The sequence below is a fragment of the Phoxinus phoxinus genome (genome assembly GCF_949152265.1).
Source record: "Phoxinus phoxinus genome assembly, chromosome: 19".
Lineage (NCBI taxonomy): Eukaryota > Metazoa > Chordata > Actinopteri > Cypriniformes > Leuciscidae > Phoxinus > Phoxinus phoxinus.
The window spans coordinates 7,401,496-7,421,709 of record NC_136894.1 but is presented as its reverse complement, the minus strand read 5'-3'; the positions used below and the strand labels follow the sequence as shown (position 1 = coordinate 7,421,709).

The 20,214-nt window shown below is 38.7% G+C and overlaps 1 protein-coding gene across 6 annotated transcripts in view; it reads right to left on the bottom strand.

The window, feature by feature from the left end:
- col8a2 (collagen, type VIII, alpha 2) overlaps nucleotides 1–20,214 on the bottom strand; it is a 101,468-nt gene that overhangs the window by 9,481 nt on the left and 71,773 nt on the right. For 3 of the 6 annotated variants that reach the window (XM_079591638.1, XM_079591635.1, XM_079591636.1), the window contains one exon: nucleotides 442–533. The exons of the other annotated variants lie outside the window; for them this stretch is intronic. The gene's annotated coding sequence lies outside the window, so the exon portion shown is untranslated. The remainder of the gene's footprint in view (nucleotides 1–441; nucleotides 534–20,214) is intronic. 6 annotated transcript variants of the gene reach the window in all.

The following is a 20,214-nucleotide window of genomic DNA, read 5'->3' as shown; positions in this document are numbered from 1 at the left end:
CAAACACCATTATAATTAACTTTTTAAAGTTATGATAACCTCCAAAGGTAAGATGTTTAATGCATTTATTGGGTTGTTTAAAATATAAAGCATTACAACATAACAATACTATTAACCCTTAATATTATACTATTAATAATACATATTACTATTTAGACTATTTATCTAAAGAATCTGACCTCAGACATATTTATGACCTGTGCTCTGATTAAATGTGGCAGATAGTTTATTGATTGAAACATCTACCAATCTTTTACTTTTGTACCCTGTGTTCTCCCAGGAGTGCCTAACCTGTGAAGCTTATGGGACAGCTTAAAGTCTGCCGATCTTAAATTCTGTCCAAAAGCACATCGACATCCTATCCATGGCCTTCACAGTTCACAGGTTTTGGTTTGCTGTTCTCAGTGGACCTGGCCAAGCCAAGACACATTCATAACCTACCTCACTTCCTATTTCGATGTGCTGTGACAGCTGAACTCTCTCTCGTAACCGCAGGTTTGAACACAGAAACTCACGAGTCAGCCCGACTGCATCTGCAAGCATGAGACTTACAGGTCAGCTCAACTTTCTCCACAGTGGCACAGCTCAGCAAGAGACTCTTTAAATTCAAACCAAAGGTTAATGGTGCCCCTTTCTCAAATATAAACCGTTTCCACAATTTAAACAGTAAGAGGCTCCTGTAAGAATCATATCAAAGGGTGTACACATTTGAAGCCCTTTCCACGAATGGGGAAAATTCATGTCTAAAACTCCTTAAAAAGTATTTTTTCTTTTCAACAATTGATCAGTGAAAGAAAGTGCTTAAGCTTCAGGAAATGTTACATAAACCATTTATTTTATATGGGCTTTACCATTTTTGGAAGGGTTAGTAGTGTTGGATATGTAAATAAATCAATAAAAATGACTAAATTTAAGCTTAAAACATTAATTTCTGTAACTTTTAATTGATTTATTCTCTAATAAACAAAATATTTTAATCTATTTAATGTGCGCTGTTTAATCAATCAATAAAGGTAGGGAGTTGTGTATTGTGAAAATTGTCTAAGACAGATACTAGACCGACAAAGGCAGAATGCAAGTGGAAAATTAATAACATTTAGTTTGTGCCTGTGTTGCATCCGTGGAAATCAAAAAAGAAAAGTATGGCAGAGCAACATGTCCATCCATGTTAAACCACATCTGCAGGGAACCTGGTCCAACTGCAGCTCCTGCACTCGCTGGCCAGAGAGATGAGAAAAAAGCCAGACATGGTCAGACTCGCTGTGTTTTCCCAATCAGCAAGACTCCAAACGGGGCACTCTGCGCCTGTTTGCTTTGCCTAATTCACTGTGGTTCACTGGCGTTTCCCTCTTTTATCATTTTCGATTTTGTTTTTTATTGTTATTCTTACTGGAATTTCGGTTCAGGGCTCTGCTGGGCTCCGGCAGGACAATTTGGGGCTTTGCTCCGGCCTTGAAGCCCCCTACAGTGTATAGCGTAGTGTTATGCTTTTTTGCCACCGAGAGAGCCGTGCAGCGCTGCGGTTGCCATCTTATTTTACTGCCGCGTAAGGATGTGCAGTCCCAAAAACCATGAGTGAGCCTGGGTAATTAGTCACGTCTGTGTGAGCATCTGTATTTCTGCTCGCTAAAAAACTTGCTTCCTCCTAGTTCTCACATGTAGCCGTATCCCCCTCCAGGAAAAACATGATCACAAGTCAAAGTCACATAAGCAGGGAGGCCAAGAGTAAGAAAGAGAGAGTCAGACAAACAGGGCAAAAACAGAAAGCGACTGAGAGCATTGGTGGTATACAGCCAACTTGGTTAGTTGTTGAATAGTTGGCTGTCGTCGGTGGTGGTAGGGGGGCGGATGGCTGAGCCTTTCTTGGGGGTTGTGGTATTGTGGGAAGGATAATTTAGACGTTCTTAACAATGTGCCTCGCTCCGAGCAGGCGTCTTAACACTCAAAACGATCAGAATCAGACATTACCCCTGTTCCACAGGCCGGTACAATCTGTTTATCTAATGTTTTTCTTGAAAAGCTCTGCAGACGCAGTAAAAAAGTCTCACGCAATCCGTCTGGCCAAGCGCTCAGCCATGCATGCGCACACTCTGTTTACAGCGCACAGCTGAGGTCTAAAACATAGATATGCACATAACAATGAGCGACTGCCAAATGTCTATAACACAAAAAGTAAGGAGCTTCTGAACAACTAAAGCCAGTCACAAGCATTAAAGGTAAAGCCACCCGAAATTTGGCAAAAGGTGGTGATGGTTTATCTAAAACAGATCTATAAAGAAGCACTTAAGTCAGTTGCACGTTAGAATTTATGGTAACAGCTAACAAAATTTTAAACAGAAAATTGTTTTAAGAGCAGAAAGAGAAATAAGGAAGCATTTGCCCCAGACATTACACATTTTATGGCTTTCCCATAGCGAGTCGGCCTCCAAATCAGAAAATAACATAGAATAATCATTCACCAAGACTTTAAAAGCATATCCATGTAATTCACCTCTAATCAGTCCTGTGAAACTCAATCAGAAAGACCTGTCCTTGTGCGAAAACAGGAAAATAAGAAAAACACAACGCATTACTTTTCGCTACCACTTACGCTTACTGCATGCTGGCAGAAAATTAGGCAAAACAGTGCAGGGGCCAAAACCTACTGGCAGTAATCTATAAAAACAACATGGCAGCTCAGGTGGTAACCAAGACACCAAAACGGAGTGAGCCACAAGTAAACAGCTCAAAAGGAAGCTATTCCCACTATTCATCACCTTAAACAGAGGTCTCGTTCCATGTTTACCCTGGATCAGTCCGGGTAACACTGAGAATGAGTAAACATTGTTCATTACATACCGACATTGTAACAATATAAAGCGGGTTGAAAATCGACAAAGTTATACTTTTTACACTAATAAATTATTTAAATGTTAAGACCTTTCAGTTTTTTCTGCCACATTCATACTTATTACTTTTGCTGCTGCGCTGTGGTAAGCTTTATGTGTGCGCTTGAGCCCGTAATTTGCATTTTAAAGGCTTATGTTTAGCTTTTCTCTGTAATGTAGCACAATATTAGCATTAATATTTCATATAATAATATTTCTCTCAGCCCTGAAACTTAAATATATACTGGGCTTGGTATCAGAAAATAGTTAAGCAGTTAAATTAATGTCATACATGTGCGACTAGCCGACCAATAGCTTAAATGAACCACTATTAATATGAATTTGTTTTCAAATGTTGATAAGTTTTCAAATAATAGAAAGCAGTGAAGTTTTATTTTTTCAAATAGTAATAATAATAATAATAATATACAAATACATACTTTTCAAGAATTGTATTAATGTTTTATTCATTTTATTTATTTATGTGTCATTGTAATGCAGAAATTGCAAGAATATATGAATTGCATTTTTTTTAATGGATTCATGACATTGGGTCTCAAACCAACACATACACTCCCAGTTTCACAGACAAGGCTTAAACCTAATCCCAGATTAAAATGTTTAACTGTTTTAACTGACAGCAACTTGCACTAATAATAAATTATGTCAATGCCATTATTTTGTCTCAAGATTCACACGAGAAATGTTTTTTTTTTCTAAGGCATGCATGTCCTAATTAAAATAAGGCCTGATCCTTAATCTGAACCCTGTCAATGAAACCAGGCCACAGTGTTTTATGAACATAAATGAAAGTGTGTCTGTGTGTGGCATGCGAGAGAGCGTGTGTGTTTGCACAGTACAGGCACATGTCTGTTTGAAAGGCACCATGCTTATGGAGTCAGTGAGAAGGCCGGAAATTGGGTCTGAGAGTTTTATTCCATAAATCAACTTTTCACCATGAGTTAAATCTCAGGAGGGGCCGAACGGTGCTTAACCTGTAACGGCCTCCTCGTCTGCCAATCATATATCGCTCTTTTCCCCCCCTATATAAACTATGTAATCGGCTACCCTAGTAACTATACAGCGCTGCACAAACATTTATGAACGCGGTGCTCATTTTCAACACCCTGCACATTTACTTTCTCTGATTGCATGGCATATTAGCGGCCACCGTGACCTTAGCCCAGTGTGGATATTAAAATGGAGGTTTGAGTAAATTAGCTCTCAGAGAGCATTTCTCAGACACGTTGACCTACAGAGCAAGTCTCAGAAGCAGACGGGTAATATGCAGCCGTCCCCCCCTCTGTGACAACATTTAACAGAATCGGTCTATAAATCATCTATTTAATGCTGTCAGGGTCCTGCTGAGGTGTGACTTAAGCTGCTGTTTTGTTTTTCGCCCCCTTTCCTTTTTTCCATCAGTGGGGCCTCCAGCCTGCCCTAGGGCCCCATAGATGTTATGCAATGGCCCTAAAGCCAATGCTCCCGTCAAGTTAAATGTGACAGATAAACAGTTAATTCAAGTGCCGCACTTCTACTGTTTAGCCACTTTATATGGGGTTTGTGGATACTGTGGGAACATGTTTTTCTCAGGTAGTTCAGATGAAGCTCCCTCTATCGTGCCCCTGAGGAAATGTTCTCTTAGACACAGTAAATAACAGACACTGTTCATCTTAGCTGTCTCGACTTCTTGGCTGTGTGAATGATGCACATACCTTTCGAGTCTCGGGAATACAGCAACGTGTTTTTTGGCACATGCCTTCTCAGACACACACATGTAGAATGCACAAGAAGCGAGTGTTTAGGTTACACCAGCTGGACCATTAGCACAGGTGCTCCTATAGGTAATTATGGAGAAATGACTTTCGGTTTGGGTTTAATTAGAAATCGGGGTGTCTGGGGTGCCGCATCTGAGACCATAATGAACATATGTTGTACTACTAGGCTATCCCTTCTTCATTTTATGCTTTATCACTCATTCTTTTCAGATTTAAAGCTTTATTAGCATGATAAACAAGGGAGTGCAGTGTTAAAGCATACGCAAAAACAAAAAACGTGTAGTTGCTCTGAATGTCGTGTAAATTCAGTGCGGTATACAAGACTTTCATATCTATTTTAATGGGAAACACTAGCAGCTTGCTATGCTACAAGCATAGAAGCATACACTGGAAGAAGTAGGCTATTACAGCTACCATTAAGCTACCCTTTAATACATTACCTAGCTAAACTACAAGCTACTAACAAGAAATACTTCAATCTAAATGCTTATTTTCCAAAAACTAATAAAACTATAAAATTTGTGGCAAATAATGACAAAAAAGGTGATGTCTGCTACTTTGCTATTTAAAAAATAGCGTTGGAATAGCAAGAAAATTGCATTATTTTGAAAGTAACAAGCCTGTCTTCCTTAGCTAGATGTGTCTGTTTTTGACAATGCCCAGTGGCACAAAAAGAGTGTTCAGTTTTATCCAAAAGCAATAAATGTGAATGTGGCAATGTTTTATTTCATTAGTTGTTGTATCTATCATAGTTCGGAAATTAAATATCCGGTTAGTGTACCACATACACTAAACCCGATGCTAAACCGAACTGATAATGTTAGCAAAAGCAAACGTGAGATAAAAACATTTGCTGAAACAATTTGTATGAAAAGTAATAAAATGTTCACTTGGAAACTTGTATGTATGCGTGTATGTATGTAATGTAAATTGTATGTTTTGGTACATTTTTGAAAAATATAAGTAGAGGCACGTTTCTCCAATAAGCAGGTTGCCAATGTTAGACCCAAGAAACCCTGCTGGTAGATGCCATAGCTACGCCATCTGGGACAAAAATACCCTTTTGTCATTGGCATTCAAAATTTAAGATTAGTCATGGACAGATATTTTGCCTATATTCTTATGGGGAGATAGGGCTCCACTTTACTGTGTTTTGTTAACAGCCCACTTTTTTAAGTATTTTTCATTTCGTGTCTTCATAATTTGATTTAGTCCAACTGAACGCCATTCACAGGGATCAATCAAATATGTTTTGGTTTGTGAACAAAGCCCTTAAACTGACTGGCTGAGCACATCTCTTCAGGGGCCTGTGGAGGGTCGATGAGTTTAGGTGTGTAAGAATCTAATGCCCCTCACTTTTTCTCCGCCGCACATTGGCCTGTTGAGTAAGATGCATTGATATTTTCTCACCTCATCTTCATGAATTAAACTATTCTGTAATTTAGTCATTCATAATGGAAAACAAAGCAGGGTATCTGAGTTGAGCATATCGAACACTTTAAGAGACAGAAAAATGGCTGTGGAGAGAGAGAAAAAGTAACAAGTCTCCATCTGAGAGACACTTTGTTTTGTTAATTGTGGAGAAATATCTGATTAAGACAGCTGCAAATACAATCCAGGTGTTAGCTTAAAAAAACCTGCTAAGCGTACAGGAAAACGCTCACATTCTTTCCTATTCCACACAAATTCATATGAAAAAGAGATTTAAAGGCACTGTAATCAGGACTGATGCCTGGAGGGACAGTTTTCTTAGAGCATATATACATGAACAAATACTTGATAAATAGAATGAGGGTGCTGAACGTGTGTATAGTATGTGTAAACAGACAACCGAGAAACAGCTGATAATTTTAAATCAGAGTATGTTCTGTTTGTCCCTATGTAGCCTTCTCACAGAAAGCAAAATGTTTCTGAATTGACTGCTCTGGAAAAAAATATTATATAAATCTGAAATCACCCTTATTACCCTTAAATAGAGCACTATTTGAGGGGAGAGCCATTTATAGTGGTGTCCGAAACCATTGTGGACGTTATCGAGTGCATTCATTCAATCACATAATGCATTCCCGCGTCTCGCCAGAAGATGCCATCCGCAGCTGAATCCTCCATTTTCCAAACCGCTGGTCCAATGTGGGTACAACGTATCCAATACCATAGAGGTATATAAACTATTTTCCATGAAAGAGTTCAAAATAAATATTTACATTACTACTGGAGCTGCCAGTTTGTTAAGTTTTAAATGATTATTAAACAGCAATGCAAAAGTGGCAGGCCTAAATTTGTGGAGTAAAGTAAATAGTAAATAAGGGTCTAGGGGGTGACTTCGAACATAAGATTCCAGTATTTGGGGGAAAAAGAGGTAAAGATAAAGTGTAATTTAATTAAAATCAATTCCTCCAATATCTTGAATATGAATAGGCAAATAAAATATACAAATGAAAATAAAAATATATATTAGACAGCCACTCCAACAATACAAATATATTGTAAGTAATATTCCAAGCAGGAGCACAGTTTGGTTGACTCATGACATGTGCTCTGGCTGTGTTCCTGGTGTGTGTGTCTGGGTCTGACTGCCCTCCTCTCTCCACAGACACAGACACAATCTGATCCCCACGTCCTTCCTCACCTGCTCTGTCAACAGTCTCTGTTTTTCCCCTTACCACTTTTTCTTTCTCACTTCCTCTCTCACTTCTCACTTTCTCTCTCCCTCTCCTTTTCTCAACATCTCTCTCCTCTTTCCATTATATGTATTTTTTGAAGTTGAGCTGGCAGTCTCTTTCTCTCTACTTATCTCTTTCTTTTTCACTGCAAAATAATTTTCTTAATTAGCTTTTTTTTTCTTCTTCTTGTTTTCTGTTAGAATTATCTAAACACCCTTAAACAAAATAAAATTCTATGAGAGAGAAATTTGTGCACACAAGAGATTATAGAAGCTTGTTTCCGCCACGGAATAAAACCCCCCCATAAAAGGTAATTGAAATTACAATTGCATGTTTACATCTCATAATTCTGACTTATTTTTGATTTGTGATATAATTCAGAATTGTGATATAAACTTGCAATATAAACTTGCAATTGCAAGTTATAAAGTCCGAATTGCCAGATATAAACTCAATTCTGAGAAATAAAGTTGAGAAATAAAGATCAGAATTGTGAATTATCACAATTAACTTTATTTTTTTTATTCCGTGACAGAAACAATAAGCTTCAAGAGACACCCAAGTTTGAGGTTTAAAAATGTTATATAATATACAATTCTTTTCATACCTGTTTTAAACATATCACACAATTTTCTTAGATTAAACTGTTTTTTTAAGTGTAAAAAAAACACAAAATACAAATGAAACAAGTAATTTCAACCAAAAATGAAAATATTGTCACCACTTACTCAACCTCAAGTTGTTGTTAACCAGACAGTTGACGGTAGCCATTGACTTAAATTGTATTTTTTTTTACCTACTACGGAAGTCAATGGCTACAGTCAACTGTCTAGTTACCAACATTCTTTAAACTATCTTTTATGTTCAACGGAGTAAAGAAACTCATACAGGTTTAAAAACAACATGAAGGTGAGTAAGTGATGACACAATTTTTATTTTTGGGTGAACTATACCTTTAAGTAAACTTAATTCATGTTATATTGTTTGAAAGCTGGGATACTTCACCCACATTTTTTACATGGTTACAATTTTTAAGTTTTTAATTTCAAGCGACTATTTTTAAGCTTTAATACAGACTCAAAAGTACCATAAAAGCAGCCCTTATGCAGCCCTATTTTTGGAGCAAGTACATATTTAGCCAGTGTTCAAAACTATCTGCTTGCCTTAGCTCGATTCAAAACGGTATTGTAATAATGTTTTTAATTCCAGTGGTACTAGTGGATTTCCGCGGTAAATTCGAGCATGTCTTTGCCTCATTACGTCACATCTGTACACATAAAGAAGATGGCCTGGCTAGTAGGCTATATTACGTGTGAGGATGATGGAGGTGGAGATTTATATCCTTTTCTCACAGCACTTGATAATAATGACCAGAGACAACTGGAGATTCACCCGTTGTAAAATGCAAAAGACTTCGGAGTGGCTACAGAACAAAAGAGACTGCAACCAAGCCCATGCGAAAACAAGGATAAATAACGGAAGGGGTTTTGAAAGCTGGCGTAAACTCAGTAGAATGGGTTCAAAACGGACGCAGAGACGGCTTTTTTTCTGCTGGACAGATAAGAACCAGTTCTAAGGAACATTAATTTGTTGGTATGACAATTTGAAATTAGACTGCACAGAAATGGAAACTGAACGACAGGAAGCCCTAATACACATTAAATGTAATGCTGATGTTGTTAACATTAACAATTTGAGAACAAAGTATAATTTGCACGGTTTGACGTGATATAAGCGATCTTTAGATTTATTCAGCGCGATTAACTGCAATGCTTTTTTCCCCTTAGTTGGTCAGTACAAAAGTGTATGTTACTTACTTTCACCTTTCAATTATTATGTTGGTCATACTTCCAAAAAGTATAATCTGTGATTGCAAATGCCAGTATACACACCGCCGCGGTGACGACCGCCGCACATTCTCCTCAAAACATTGGATTCATCGGCGCTGTGCCGTGCCGAGGCACAACCCACGTAAAGTTTATAATTCCGCGAATAACTGCAATTGCAGATTTCGAACAGAGATGGCGACAAATAGGAAAAACTACAGACTGCAGCTTTAACAGTTAGATACCTTAGTTATCTTGAACTAAGAATGAATAATACTTCTACAGCATTTATTAGTCTTAGTTAATGTTAATTTCAGCATTTACTAATACATTATTAAAATCTACTAATTAACTTTGATTAAAATCAAAAGTAGTTTTTTCTAACATCAGTCAACTGACTGTGAACTAACATGAACAAACAATGAACAACTGTTTTTATTACCTAACATTAACAAAGATTAATAAATACTGTAACAAATGTATTGCTCATGGTTAGTTCATGTTAGTTAAAGTCAACAAATGATACCTTAGAGTAAAGTGTTACAGACTTGGTTATTCTAGTTTAAAATACCAGTCTTAATGATTTGTTGGACTGAATTGGACTGATCTGGTTCTTGAGAACTCAATCCATTTGAAGCAGTTAACAACTCACAGTGGTTCTTAGTTAATTAAAACTAAAATTACAGTGTCACAGAATTAAAAAGGTCATACCGGTTTGAAGGTCGCCGTGATTTTGCCAACCAACATATTTTGTAGATTCTGTAAGTGTAAAAACATTACAAAATTAACCCAACCCATAACTTATCCCTAAAATCAGAGGGAAATGAAATGAATAACACTGATGTAGAAGCACCCAACCCTGGGATTAAGCCTAAACTTGGCATAAACTGTAAACTTGTCGTCTGAACCAAACCAAATCTGATTGGTTGATCGAAATGTTGTCCCAGGATCAACAAAGAACACTGAAGTGTGTAGTAGCAGTTGGGACAGAGCGTTCACAGAGCAGTCGTCAGCTGGCTGTGTTTTGTGTTTTCCTGTGCCATATATTCAGCCTGGATGACGAATGGCCCGCTCTACTCCTCCATGTGGGTGGCACTCGTCAGTGGAGCAAGACCTACATGTGTAGGTGAACTCCTTGGATGCATAACATGTACATACCTATGTCTGATGTGAATGTGGGGCCCCAGGATTCTGTCAAGCTAAAATTACTCCGGGATTTCTACAGAACGAGGAACAGTCCGGCTCCAGTGTGCATTGAGAATGATAAATGAGTACTGTACTTAAATCTTGCCCTTCCCTCAGATCATCCAAATATTTTTCATTCAGCTCATCCAGTCACAAAGGATAAGCTTTCCTCTGTACAAATAGGCACAATTACAAGTTTCTGGAATCCAGGCCAATGGCTACATGGATTTAGACTTGTTTTAGCTATACAGGGTGTGAACTTATGGAGTACCAAATAATTGGCATCCACCAGGGAAATCACACTTAATCCAAAAGGTTCACTGTTCTCTAGAGCTGGAAAAATTCGGACTTGGTCGCAAGTGAGAATCGCTTCCAGAAGGAAAGCGAGTGACCTGCAGGTTCATTTCTATTATGAAATTCTGATCCATTGCTGACACACTGTTAAAATTCTTGCTAAACCAACATGGCTTGTGTTGGTGCTGGCCGACGCAGTCTGCTTGCTGTCCACGGCAAAATAGAAAACTGATTGTTGTTCTGAGCACCTCCATCACCACCCACTGCAAAAATCTGACATGCTTATTAGGGATGGTGTGGCATAGTTAACAAAAAAGTTTCTGTAAAGAGCAAGTCATGATCAATCACCATGTCATTGTGCAAGACCACCAAAAATAAAAGTTCTGTCATCATTTACTCTCCCTCATGTCGTTCTAGAACTCAAAAGCATACGCTGTTCCCTCTGTACTCTCATAACATACAATGAATATGAATGGGGACCAAGGGCTGTCAAGCTCCGAATTGTTTTTATTAAATAGTCCAATAGGACTCATCAAGTCTTCTGAAGTCATACAATAGCTTTGTGTGAGGAAGAGACTAAACTTGATGTAGTATTCAATGAAAACTTTGCCTGAAAACTGTAGACAGGTTCAATTAAATTAATTATATAGCGGTTTTTCACAATACACATGGTTTCAAAGCAGCTTTACAAAGCATGATTTAATGTTCATATTTTACATTTTGTGATGACATATGTTCATCCTTTACTTTCATTATATGAAAAATGGCAGTTTGGACAATCTGCTTTGAATATCTATAAAGCTATTAAGTATTTTGGTGAAACAAACGGGCTTTTCACCCTGCACTTAACCCCAGGTTATCGTCGTTCTTAAACCCGCTTTTAACCCCGGGTAAAGGAGCGTTTCACACTTGTAAATTAGGAGCGGGGTTAGCACCGCCTTTTACCCGGGGTTATGAAACCCTGCTCTGGTTAGCAACACTTTTGCATAACTTGTATTGTGCCCGTATTGCGGTGCCAAATGTGTACAGTGTGAAACGATGTAGTGTTAGAATGTTACAACTAGATGCTTACAGTAGCAACCGACAACCAATAGCGTACCTTATATTCACGTGCTTTGGGCAGTCACGGAAACAACATGCGATATACAGTCGTGATGACACATTCTGCGTATGATAGGAAAAATATCAAATGGCGATGAAAAATGCGACAATTTGAGCAAAGAGACCATCATTCTTACCTTTATTGTTCGAAAAGTTCAGAAAAAACTCAAGCAATGCTAGAGCGTTTATGTAAACAGGTCACATGCTGTGTTTGTCCATTCAGAAACACTGACACTGCAAATATGCAAATAAGGACTTTAATCCAAGGTTTAGGAATGTGCAGTGTGAAACAGCAGTTTATGAATAGCCAGGATTAACTGTTAATCCCGGGAATGGTATGAGCAGTGTAAACCGTTAATAAAGATAACCCAGGATTCGGTTTACCCGGGGTTTAGAATGACCAAGGGTTATCTATTTAAAGTGTGAAAAGTCCTAAAGACAGCCATATAGGGTCTGAAAGACATGAAAACATGAATAATGAATTTTTGATTGAACTATTCCTTCAATCCCAGATTTGCTCAAGGGGGATGGATAAAAACGTCTGCTAAATGACTACTTACAATCACTGTATCACTGTGTCTGATGGGTATCCAAGACACATGGAAATCCTCCACTGTATTATCACAGTCTGGATGGTAGAGAAAAAGATTCAGGCTCTGTGATGAGAGTGAAGGGTGAGAGAGTTTGGGGATTATAATTTAATAAGAGCCAGGAAATCTTTGTCAAACCCCCTCAAGGGGATGAAAAGCTGTGGTGTTCTGTGGCAGACAGCAGGATCTCACACAGTGAGACAGGTCTGCTCCTCTGACACAGGGATGAAAGGCCAGCTATATTAGCGTCGCAAACCACAGCCAAAGCCACTGTCTGAGGTGGGGATTCACTGTTCTGAAGCCTCTTCCATCATTCCAAGAGAGAAAAATATCTGGGAAACTGCACATTGCAGGATGTTGACACATCTTACTACTCAACCAATACTTTCTGGAGTCCAAAAGCACATTTTTTAATCTAATCTGTTTGTCAACGTACAAAACTGTATTAGAAAAAACCTTGGAGAAACACTAAAAGTATATAGATTTACATTCATGGATGAATATATTTACTCCAGAAGCTCAAATTAAGTAGTAAAAAGGAATAGAATTGCAGTTTGGATTTGAAAGGAAGTGGAATTAAAATGAACAGAATTCAAATTTGTCAGAGCTGATGGACAGTGCTCCGACATGTTGAACGATTGTGCTTTGGTGACCCGAGTTCGAGTCCCAGCTTGTGGTCCCTTCCCTTCCCTTCCCGAACCCGCACCCTTTAATTTCCACTTCACTTCCTGTCCTCTCTCCAACTTTACTATCCAAATTAAGGCAAAAACGTAAAAAATAAATTAACAAAAGATGATTTATAAAGAAAGACAGACCGACCCCAGGACGTGGTATTTTAAGAGAAGCAGAGCTCTACAGAGAGTGAGTTAACAATGAGCAGCACACAAGGGTTCATACACACTTGACTGACATCTTCCACCCCACCCATCTGACAGAAACTAATGTATGAAGGATTATTGCACCAGACGGTGAGCTCCATTTCTCAAAGTGTGTGTGTGTGTGTGTGTGTGTGTGAGGGGGTGTTGTGGTTTAGGGGTGGGACTCTGTGCGTGAGCATTTGGTATGAATTATAGTTTGCTCTCACCTCCATGCACACATACACTCTTGACTAAAAGAGTGATCAAAAGAACTAGGACGTCCATGTCAGACATATTTCGTTTGAAGCGTGCCTTTAGTGTTTCCTGCAGAAGGGTAGTCATCCATATGTGCCAAAACATAATTTAAACATGTTTTCACACATGAGTGTGAATGGTCAAGATTCAATTTTGGGAATCTGATCATTGACAATTTTGTCCAGAACGGGCGTAAAAAGGAAACTTCGAGCCACGGTGTGGGATCAACATCTCATTTCCCCAAGCTTCTGGAAAATGTGCTCTCTACTCCATTTCCTGGAGGTGAGGTTTTCATTCCCTCTTTGCTCTTAAACCTCACCCTTTCACAGGACCTCCAGTTGAGATTAAATAGATGCAATTGAAAAAACAGTGGGTTTGTTACAGGAACAAAAGTCCAACTGCCAGTTGGACCTCGAAAGTGGAACAAATACAGATCCCGAGAGGCCAGTATCCCACACCAGACGTTACTGTTCCAGCTCTTTAATTGTTGTTCTGACTCCCATTTAGCTTACAAGAATTTGCCATATCAATGCCAGGCTTCTCCACGGACTAACTACTACAATTGTGCAATTTCCTCAAGGCTTTGGCTATTTTGACCTTTCGTGACACCAATACATCACTTTGGTTCGTCCTAGGGATTCCCCTTGACCGGTCCTGAGATCCCCGATCCCAGTCCAGCCCCCCTCAGAAGATTAAGCTCTGTATTGTCCGAAGCGCACGTTGTGTAAGGCAACACGCCTAGCCCTGGCCTCACCCTGACTCTTAAAGCCCTGTAAAAGCTTTGTGTAAACAGCTAAAGGAATGAAATCTTACCACCATCATTCTCACAAAGAGGGACAGAGACAGTCTAGAGTTAAAGCAAGAGAGAGGGGAAAACATAGGATGGTGTGTGTGTGGGGAAGGGGGTGCATGAGAGATGAAGAGGAGGACAGGGAATGAGAAACATTCAGGGATCATAGAGAGCACTTTGCCATTTTGGTTATTTACTGAATATTGTTATGATGACAGGCGGAACAGAGATGCAATGGGGAGATGTAAAATGTGGAAACATCTTTGCTGGAAAAGGGAAGATGGTGGGATCTTAATCTTTAACGGTCCACTAGGGAGGGAGCAACAATTGTGGGCAATAACTTTGAATGATGGCAGGGTGGCCAAGCCAGCATTGCAGCATGAAAATTAACCATGAAATGGTAAGAAATGTAGTGTTTACACTGTTTAGGCCTTCACAGAGTGAATCTCCACAGGTGTACTGATGATTAGAATGGCTTGTTTTAGAGGTTCACTGCATTCAAAGAGGTCTGTACTAATATGAAATAAAAGGTAGGGATGCACGTTATATTGGCCACCATATCGGCATCGGCCGATATATGTTCATTTTAAATGTTACCGTTATCGGCAAAATAAAACAATTTGGCCGATATATTAAATCAGATAAATAATGGATGGTTTCCTTCAGCTGAGACACTTCAGACACGCACTGTTCGACATGATGATATGCTTGACATATGATTGAAATCACCTCAAAAAAGGAAAATGTAGGCTAGTTAAGTGCAACACAAGATAATTGTGTGCTTGGGACATGGATTTTAATGGTGAGACTTTTGTTTTTGTAATCAGGCCCTCAAACATATAAAAACTTGGAAGCCAATATATCGTTATCGGCTTTCAAATATAAAGAATTATTGGTTATCGGTATCTGCCATAATTTTCATATTGGTTCATCCCTAATTAAAGGCCGAAGTGCATCGAAACTTTGCTGTTACAATATTTCCTATATTTTGACCAAATAAATGCAGCTGCGCTGATCATAAGAGATTTCTTTCTAAAACTATTTTTAAATATTGTATAAGTAAAAAAGGCTGTAAAAAATGCATCATCTGTGCATGCACCTTGAAAATACTGAACTGACTGGTGGGTCTACTAGGTGGCAATGCTCACAGAAGACAAAAAATAAGCAAATATGATAAAACACGGCATAAAAACAACAGAAAAAAACAAACAGAAGAAACAACAATCGATGTGCACTTTGAGGAGTGCTTGTACAAGAAGATCAGAAGATGCTTGCATTTGTACAGGTTAAGTTTGAAAAAGTATAAAGATGTCTTCTTTGACCTTCAAAGCAGAAAGACAAAACTCCCTACTGTCCTCTGTCGGTCAGGTGGAGTATCACACAACACCTTAGTGTACATGAGGTGTTACAAGAGGAATAGGTATAACATTTAATGAAAAGTCTCTGTAATCCATTACCAGAGACATAACTAACATTTAACAGTGGACGGCCTGCATATTAATTAAGCTATGACCAAACCAACAAGTATTTTAACTTCAAACACAATATTTAGACAATGTCTCAAACTTCAGATAACAGCAGGGCTATTGGCAGCAGACCCCCATTTGATTAATCAGACCTTACAGATTTCAGAAGGAAAAACAAACATGGCAAGGCAAGAAGTACATTGCCACTGAACCAAGAGTCGAGGCCTCATTACTGACAATCAAAGTCTCTATTGGTAAGAACATGAAAAAATAAGACCTTGTTCCTGCTCTACGGCTGGAAGGAAGGAGAGAGGGAGCATGTTTTTCCCTTCACTATCATGTGCAGACTGCAGAGCACCAGATGTGCCAAAACCGTGAAGGAGGAGGAGCATAAATCTAAGTCAGGCCTGAAGTCAGACAAGAGGGGTTAAGACAATACTTCCGCCCATAATATCATCTGCATCCTGTCCTCCTATTCTCTCACAAACTTCACATCTTCGTTTCCTGTGCCTTTCTTGTGGTGAGGTCCACTTCTGCCTCCACCTAATGAGGAAATGAATGATGAAACAAGCCTGGAGACAATTTAACATTGGCAGTGGACCATTTCAGTTGTAACTCAAGGAATTCGTGTCATTCATTGTGGATGAGATATGAAGCGGGAATGTCACGACATGATATGATTCGAGTCACAAGTCTGACATCCTGAACGCTGGTTCCTTAAGTGAGTTACGATGTAATACGGGACCATTGTTATGAGAGCGGATAGAGAGGGCGAAGCCTGCCAAAGAAGGTGAGAAACAGTCATTTCTAATTGCCACAAAACTCATAAATGTGATTTAATTCGAGGAAGGCAGACATGGAATGATTTTCACATCTGTTCCAGTCGTAAACAGACCAGAATTAAAGCAAATTTAGAGCTAATGAGCTGTTTAAATATCTGGAGCTCTCCCAAACATCCCTGAAAAACAAAACAAAAAATGGATAGATGGACTAAACCCAGACAATTACACCTTCAAGAACTAATTTCCACCTGTTCCTGTAATCACGCCAAACCATATAAAAGGGCTTGTGTGTCTTGTGTGGCCAGGCTAGACGTATGACTGTCTGATTATTCATGTACTAAATATCCAAAAGTTGCTGACCGGAGGAGAGCACTTCCAATGAATCAGATTGTATCGTACTAACGAGTGCGGGGAGCAAACTCTGACCGTTGGCTCAATCAAGAATGTAAATGTATCCATATTGATTTGAACAGAAGTCTGGAAGTCTAGCAATGCACCTGGGATGTGTAGACGGCTCTCGAGAACTCATTACTTACTTTAACGTGACAGAAAAATGTGGTCAAACACAGCCTTTTAAATCATGAATACACTGCTGAGACTGTTACTAGTGAAAACAAGCGGTACAGAATGACAGTGAGGAGTGTCCTGGACATATTTACCAGGTTTCTTGATGTTTTGTTTGTAAAAAAAATAGTTATAAGGCTGCGAGCAATAATGTAAAGACGTACAGACTCATCTGAGGGACCAAATCAGCAACCCATGTGCAGTAAATCGTATGGTCAAACCCCTATACCCATCCCGTAATATGAATCACCCGTGACAGCAACCTGGAGTGAATAGTGCAAACCTGATCTTTAATGGCTTTAAATAGTACTTTGTGGCATGTTCTTCTGCTGACGTCCTGTGTCTAGAAAAGGAGGGCACTTTGTACTGAAAGACTGAATGAGTAGACTAAAGAATCATCACATGACAGAGTCCCAGTTTTCCATGGACCTAATTCTGGTACTTGGCCTGTGAGACCTAAGAGCTGCTTGATGCCGTAAGTGACTACATTACGTTACAAATTGTGAAAAAATAAATTTTGTAACAATATAATATTTGTTAATAACTTTCTTTTACACAAATAAGGCAAATAAAGACTGGCTGAAGTTTTATGAGTTTGGAGAGCAGATTTTAACACAGCAATCAATTCAAACATGTGATATTTCTGAATAATATTTCAATCTGGACAGATGGGGCAAATAAAATGTCTGGAGCTGATGTGCTTTACATAGGAAGAGAATGTCTGTAAAATGTATGTGCATCGCATCACCACATCAAGTGTTTCTAGACCAAACAGCAGCCATATCACCCAGTAGCCCAAGACTGTTTGCCCACTGAAGCTAAGCAGGGTTGAGCGTGGTTAGTACCTGGATGGGAGACCTCCTGGGAAATGTAGGTTGCTGCTAGAAAGAGGTATTAGTGATGCCACCAGGAGGTGCTCATCCTGTGCTCTGTGTGGGTCCTAACACCCCAGTGTAGTGACAGTGACACTATACTGTGAAAAAGCACCATCCTTCGGATGATACGTTAAAGGTGCAGTATGTGAGATTGACAGCTAGCGGTTGAAATGGGTACTGCAGTCCAAATTTAAAATATTGGAGAGAGTTGTTTCCCTCGCCCCCTCCTGCTCAGACTCAATGCTCACGCGGGTTGCCAGATTGAGGACACGTAACAGGACCAATGGAATGTGAGTAGACTTACACACTGTAAGTTGATGAGTTGATTTATGATGAGTTGATATTACGTTTTAATATGCTCACGTTCATAAAGCTTTTTAGATGGGTGCAGAGACCTTTTAGGTTGGGTAGAATCTGCGATCTCTGACCCATTGTTCACTGGCTTCCATGGCTGCAATATGCTGTGTTTTCCACCAACTGGCAACCTGTGGTGGCGAAATACTATTGGGTAAATTGGCAACATATGGGTCCACCACGGAACTCACATTTAAAAATGAAATAACTGGCTGTAGCATTGTTTTTCAGAGAAACGAGTGTGAACTCACCATGTTTCCTAACTATTTGCAAACATTATGGTATTTTATGCTTTTATACCTTTATGGTATTTATAGTACAGTCAAAAACTTACATACAGAACCTTTAAACTCTCTCTGTGGTCATTACAAATCCCAGGATGTCTTTCGGAAAAGAGTAGGGGTTTAACCCCGGCAAAACCCTGGCCAAATTTGACCATTTGGCCTCCTAATCATCCCCATCACTCTGTCTCCTCCACAAATAAGCTGGTGTGTGGTGAGCATTCTGGCGCAATATGGCTGTCTTTGCATCATCCAGGTGGATGCTGCACATTGGTGGTGGTTGAGGAGATTCCCCCTTCTATGTAAAGCGCTATGAGTGCAGAGAAAAGTATATAAATTACGGTAGATTCATTCATTTCAATGGGGAATCCAAAACAAAAAGTACAGAATGGGTTCTGATTGGGTACCGGCTCTCTGGAAAAGGGGCACATGTTGTCTCTTTTAAATGTGTCCTTTGAGAGAAGTAGTAGCCAGTTATAAGATAACTAGACAGAAGACAGGACAGTGTGGGTACTGTTGAAACTCAAAAAGCTTGTTGAAGTAGTTCATTTGCCATCAATTTAGTATTTTAAAGAGAAACAGAAGGAAGAAAAAGAGAAACTGTGGCGCATAGCTGACAGTGTGCAGACTCTGTGTGAGAAACACAAGCCTGCTTTTCTGACTGTGGGCAGCAACATGAAAGTCATTTTTATTTGATCTTACAGCTGAATACCTCTCACAACTTCTGCCACCCCTTGCATATACAAAATCCATATCCTTTGATTTGATATAAAGCATTTATACTTTAATACAAAGCCACATTCCTGCTGGCTTCTGAAGATAATTCTGTGGGATGGTAGACCATGTGCAGTGTGACTAACCATCTTGGCTCAGCAGATACTCTGTTGAAACATGTATTATTTATTTGAAAGGAAATTATACTTTAATTCAACAGGCATGCATTAAAGGGACAGTTCACACAAAATGAAAACTCTGTCATCTGTCTCACCCTCCAAACCTGTATTTATTTTTGTCTGCTGAACACAAAATATGATATTTTGAAGAATATGGATAATCAAACAGTTGATGGGCCCCACTGACCATAGTGTGTGGGGGGGAAACTGATCAAAAGTAAATGTGACATTCAGGATTATGTGACACGTGTGACATTGTAAAATCTATTAAAATAGATAGTTATTTTAAATTGTAATATTATTACAAAATATTACTTTTTGCTGTGTTTTCGACCAAATAGATGCAGCCATGGTGAGCATAAGAGACTTTAAAAAACAAAAAAATCTTACAAACAACAAACATTTAAATCAGTTTTTGTAATGTACTCTTTGTATTCATGCTTGTATATTTAACAATTAAGTTCGAACTATTCTCAAGAAAAGTTTCAATTTAATGTCATGTGGTGTAAGAACAATTATTTAATTAAGCATTTGTATCATCCTCACATTTTGAATTTATGCCTCAAAAAATGTATTTTAATTCATAAATTAAAAACTTGCTAATTAAAAAAGAGGTTTATTCAAGCGATTGTATTTTTAATGCATGTTTTTAATGACAATTGGTGCGTCATTGCACTTTAATAAATTAAATTCCCTTATGAAGATATGACAAATTCTTTACAGTTGTTCATCACTAAATTACATTTTGCATTCCATAATGGCAGAAAAAATATATTACATATGTGGCCTATTT